Source organism: Pygoscelis adeliae, unplaced genomic scaffold (assembly GCF_000699105.1).
Source record: "Pygoscelis adeliae isolate BGI_AS28 unplaced genomic scaffold, ASM69910v1 Scaffold242, whole genome shotgun sequence".
NCBI classification, from domain to species: Eukaryota; Metazoa; Chordata; class Aves; order Sphenisciformes; family Spheniscidae; genus Pygoscelis; species Pygoscelis adeliae.
In genome coordinates this window covers 3,005,767-3,011,766 of record NW_008824369.1, presented here as the reverse complement: position 1 = coordinate 3,011,766, position 6,000 = coordinate 3,005,767, and the positions used below count along the sequence as shown (strand labels likewise).

General features: G+C 41.4%; 1 protein-coding gene across 1 annotated transcript in view; it reads left to right on the top strand.

Moving 5' to 3' along the window:
* MAD1L1 (MAD1 mitotic arrest deficient-like 1 (yeast)) overlaps positions 1-6,000 on the top strand; it is a 382,016-nt gene that overhangs the window by 180,929 nt on the left and 195,087 nt on the right. The gene's annotated exons all lie outside the window — the stretch shown is intronic.

The window sequence follows — 6,000 nt, the reverse complement described above, 5'->3', positions numbered from 1 at the left end:
TACTCTGCACAGAGCAGTAGCCTTCAGTCCCTGGGTGTTGCGGTTTGCTGTGATGCCCAGGAGCACAAGTCCCTGGAGATGCGGGACATCTTGCTTACAGGCATTCTAGTTTCCTGTCTTTTGTGTCCTTGCTTGGGGTAAAAATGAGAAGGACTAAATTACATGGAAAACCACATAAGCTATGGCCTGAGACGCATGCTTTTCATTGAGCTGTAAGCCTATCCATGTAATCTAAATTATCTCAGTAAAGTAATGGTCTCTATTTTGCCTATTGCAGCTTTTCTGCAAGTCGGAGTCAATGTCATGTCACTGTATATAAATTTCTGAAACACATTCAAAAGTTGTTGGGGAATTTTCCCCTTCACCTTTGCATCAGACCGAGCCCCCCGCCACCTCCAATCCAGCTCCTGTAAGGTAACATGGTGGTTTTGATGCTTTTGAGACAACACCAGAGTTTATTGGTAGCTGTTATTTCCCACTTTATAAAGGATATGCATTTGATTTTATAACAAGGAGAACTTTCTTGACAACAGCAAAATTGAATCTGTAAAGCAGCAAGGAAATTATTTAGCAATGTCTGATACTAAACTGTCTTCCCGATTGTGATCTCAACTGATGCAATTTTGCGAAAGATCAGTAATTTAATCTACAAAGCATCAAAATATTTTAATTTAGAAATGACCATTTAACCCAGTGTAATTTTGCAGCGCACTTCAGAGATGCTAAAACAATACTGTACTGCTCGCAATCTGCGGTAATGGTGTGCTAATGGATTGAAGGCGGAAGGTAGCATGGTATGAATGAATATATCTAACTTTAAAGTATAAACAGGCAAACGCATGCATTAACTGTTGAAAGGTGAATCCCATGGGTGAGATTTCAGATTGAACACTAATGAAAATTTCATTTCAGTTCTCACAATATTTTAATATGCAGGATCACAGCATGCAAATAAACTGAAGTCTAACTGCAAGTGGCTGAGGAGTTACTTCTGTCTCAGTCTCTGCCACCCCCATATATAAGCTGTCTGTGGCTTTTGTGAAATCAAAGTTTTCCTCCTGTTTTTCCTACAAGCCGGAATCCTATAAAAATATCTTTGTGTGCAAGATAATTAGTGACCGCAACCTTCTCTTCAAAGTGTTCTCATGATATTTCTCTATCGTTCCATGTAACTCATCAGCATGGTGCATAGAGCTATATGTTTTTAAATTTATGATTGAATTGTAAGTGTTACAGTTGGTGCTTTCCTTATCAGAATTGTCCTGGGAGTGCAGCTATGTTTTGGGGTTTCCTTCTGTATGTCGGCTGCAGCTTTGATGCGCTGTATTTTCCTTGTGTCTCCTGAATCTGATAGAAAGAGGCGATGTTGTGCTTTTTTTTTCCTTCTTCCCCAGTTTATGGCATCAGATAAGTTATGCTGGCTTGGACCCTGTTAAAGGTCACATCACACTTTAGCCACACATTAAGGCCATCTAGGTTGAGCCAAGAAGCTTCATCTTATATCTTCTTTGTAAGCGATTAGATAAAAAATTACCCTGCGAATGGGGGGCAGCCAGCACAAGGAAATTGAAATTATTTGGCATGTTAGAACATACAAGATTCCATATTTCTGTGATTGGAAGCCGATATAGCCTTGTAAATTTAAATTGTGTGTTAACTTTCTCAAAGAGGAGAGGCAAGAATTTATCTTAGAAGTTAATTAATTTGCAATAGCTGTTAATTAACATTATACCTAAATTTGCCAATCATCACACTTGACTTGAATTTGCATACAACTGTTGCATACAAAATACTGCTAAGGGTATCTTGGGCTTTGGTGTGCTGTAAAAATGCCATGTTTTGCAGCTGTGTTAGAGCTCTGCCAGGCTGAACCTCCACCCCTTCCCCTCCCATGCGGTGGTGCTGCCCTTCCAAGAAGTGCCCTTCCTTCTGGGGACCCGCAGGTGGGATTTATAGCTGTGAGAGCACAACCCTGGAATAGGCAGCTATGTGTGTTCCCAGGTATTTCACCCTGATGAGGAAGAATAAAAATGACTCTTTAATTTGAGGCGGTGAATGTGCTGCTTGTTTCTCTCCCTTGTAAAGTGCCTACATTGTATTAATGTGACTGTTAAGATAATCATGTTTTTTGATGAAAGCATAAGACTAAAATGATGTTTCCAAATAAAAGTTGTTTTGATTTATTCCCTGTATGCAGCACGCATAATTTTGCTTCCCTAACTCTTTGAAGCAAGCTTTAATTTTATGGCTTTGGCTGTTGCTACTATTGTGCTGTGCCGTACCTATGAGCTATTTAATGTGCAACATCGAGGAGTAAATTAATGCAGGTCCACAAAGAGAGCGCTTCGATTTGCTAATTGCTTGTAGAGCGGAGGGTATTGTTGTGTAGAGAAAGACTGTTCATTAGAGATTGAGTAGCTAATTTTCTCCTACAAGCGAGTCTCACATTTGAGCTGCTTGCCTATCGGTCAGGGCAGTCGGCTCACGTTCCACCCCTGGAGAAGAGTGGGGGGCTGTTGATGGAATCGGTGTTAGCACCTTCCTTGTAACCACCTTTAGTTTCATTCATTAAACCCTCCCTGACCAGCCTTCTTCAGCGTTGTCAGTGAAGACTGACTTTTGGAAGGTATAGAAGATGAATTATTGATGCAGGGAAGCAAGCTAAACAATTCAGAAATGTCTCCTTAGGAGCTGAAGCGGTTCCTCTCCTTGGAAACCGTTCCTGCTCCTCTTTCAGCCCTGAGCTGCTGTATCCCGGCAAGGCCGGAGCACAGGTTATCTTTCCCTTCCTGCCGCTCTCTTTTGAGCATGACAGTAGCATTGACAGTAGATTAGACTGTGTTGTCATGCAAGATGAATGTTTTGAATTGACAAACCCTTTTTTGGAGGCTTAAAGTAATTGACTGAATACTTGAGAGGATTTTTTTCCCCCCCCTGCTTATGCTACTTGATTTTCTTTTACCTGGTTGTGCTGCCTTCAGTGGGCAAATTGGACTTTACATGTATTTGTATATCCGATTCTTAAACTCAGTATCTGTTTGCTTATCAGATTTCTTAATGCTTGAGCTTGGTGATCCGTGTGAATTTAACATGTGTATTAAGTAATGAGAATTTCCTTGGAGCTTTAAGTTAGCTTTTATGCATAGGCTGAAAATTCAACGCGCAAGTCTTTCCTACTGAGAGATTCCTGAGATACCAGGTGAATGTGATCAGTCGAAAAGGCTGTAAAACAGAGCTGAGCTACATATATGTAGGACATGTTTTTCCCAGCGCGAAACTCAGAGATGGGGGTGGCGAACTGCTCCAGCATCTGCTGCAGATAGCCCTCCCATACCTGCTGGTGTAGAGGTCAAGGACTCTTGCACACCATCTCCTTCCTAGCCACCCTAAATGGCTCAGGTTCATTGCTCATGCTTTTGTTGGCTGCAAGTGGCCAGAGATGATTGAACCGAGAAACCCAACAGTTCATTCCTGAGAAGGTAAATTCTAAGAAACAATATAACACTATTTCTTTCAGGTCTTTCCCAGTAAATGCCCGGAGCGGGGCTGGGAGCAGGGGTTCAGCGCGCTGTCAGGCACTGTTCCAGGGCCCTCTGCAGCTCCTTCCTTCCTTGGCTGTGGTGGCTGGCAGCTCCTCCAAAGCACTCAGATTAAGTGAGATGTGGGGATAAGTTCAGAGACTAATTTCTTCTTCATAATTAAAAATGTGTGCATCTGTCATGCTGCTGGTGATTAGGTTGTGTTTTCTTGTGGCCTAGAAGGAATATGGCAGTGAATCACTTTGCAAGCAGCTGTCCTCTAACAGCTGAGCTAGGTTCAATATTTGATTTAAGCTAATAAAAAGTCTGGGGTTGGGCTAATGTTTACAAACTGAATGTGATAAAGCATTCAGATCATCTGTTTCGCAGCCAGGCGAGAGCAGGCACAGGGGACCCCACCGAAAGTTTGGGCTTTGTCTTGTTCTTCTGTGCCTGCCTGCATACATGGGCACGGGAAGGGAGCGGGCGGGCAGGAGGGTTCCTGCTCCGGTCTGCGAGCGCAGACAGCATCAGCTGTGCTGCAGAAGCTCCTTGTTTCCAGCTGTATCATTGTAACAGCTCTCAATGCATTAACTATGTCCCTTTTGCTCTTCTGTGAGAATTGTAGTCAAACCATACAGTTAAAAATCTTTTAAATAAGTGCAATGAAGAAAACCTACTTTGTGATTTAATTCTTATCTGATTGCTTCTCCAAATCATATTGATCTGCTGTTATCATGCTGCTGTTTTGGACTTGTTCTCCAGGTTTGCCTCTAGGTCTCTGCTGGCATAGCGGCTTGAGAGGTTTGTATTTGGTTATTTTCCCCAAGCCATATTGAATATAAGATAAATTAGGGACTATTTCCTGCTTGTATTTCTGATTTCTCCCATCCCTTTGTATTATTTCTCTCCTGTCTAAAAGTTTTTGCAGCCTCTTCCTGAAGTAAAATGTGCCAAGGTCTTTTCTATCATTTTTACTGAATTTTATCAAGGTCTTATACTTTAAAATGTTCTTATACCCCTCCAGTTAAACAGGTTCCTAGGGTGCTGTTGTCTTGATATTATAAAGAAATATATTTCCACTGTGAAGGAGGGTGACCAAAGCTTGGCACAGGTTGCTCAGAGAGGTTTTGGAGTTCGCCTCCCTGGAGATTCTCAGAACCCAGCTGACCAAGAGCCCTGAGCATCCTAATGTAGCTGACCCTGCTCTGAGCAGGGAATTGAACTGACTTCTTCCATTCTGAATTACTCCGTGATTCTATAGAAGTCTGTACTAACAGGAGGTTGAACAGAGAAATGACCCTCAAATTCAGGAGCTACTGTAAGCAAATATGTAGTTCTTAATGGCTCTACATCTAGTTTAGAATAGGCCAGTAGTTCCCATCTAAAGGTCATCTTCATATAGATAAGGCTAATAAATATACAGAAAAGTTGGGTGGTTTTTTTGATAAAAAATATTCAGTCAGTCCTGGGGTGTTTTGCAAAGGCTATGCTAGCATCTCTCATAAATAACATCTCTGAGGGGATGTTTTCTAATTCCTCTCCATGTGACTCTTTTCTGGCTCCAGCCTGCTGATGTAATTCTACCTGATTCAATAGTAGTGGGGAAAAAAGTCTTTCCCAGATGGCTGCAAATTCGTAGTTTCCTGATGTTTCAGCATCAAACTTGGTGATAATTTCATTTTTTCTTCTCACTTGCTTGTACATGCACTCCTTGTTTGGTTGGGACTGGCATCTCCCACCGTGTTTAATGAACGTGTTTCATTTCCCTGTGCCAGGTCCCAGGCTTGTATTAAAACCCTTTTCATCTTATTTGAGTATCTGTTCCTTAAATAATGTCACATCATCCCAGGTCCCACACAGCAAGAATCTGTAAATTTTTCAGTTTCCGCTGAGCTCTGGGGCCAGGGAAGTCTTGAACTGTTTGGTTGGTTGTTTGCAAAATTGAACTTCTGCTGTGCTGAACCCTAAGACTGTAATTTTTTCGTTTGCTTGCATTTCAGTGCAGTTAGCCTTCAAAGCTTAATGTTTTCCTTTTCATTATAATAAACTGCTCGCTGTTTGTCTCTGGTTTGGATGTAGTACTCAAAAGACCCATTTCATGTGTGGTGAGAGATTGTTAGAGGGACTCTGGAGGGTTTTAATGAATATCTGCTTGAAATTGCGTGAATTGGTTTGTAGGAAAGTTTTTGGTTTTTTTTTTTTTAGTTCTTGTCTTGTTTGTTTACATTGTCATCAGTTGTGACTAATTTAAACAGAGAAGCTATTTTTTGGCTTTCTGCTAGCCAGAGAAAGGCTGATTGCAGGCTAGCAGAGTGTTGTGAAATAAAAGATGTGGGAAGTAATAGCACTCAAGTAATATATGTGGCTTCTCTTACTTCCGAAACACCCATTTTGTTTAAAATGCTTTTTCATAAACAAAACTCTGTGAAAGCTCCTCCTCTGAGTCAGGTTCCCATTTCTCCTCAAATTATACAGGGAT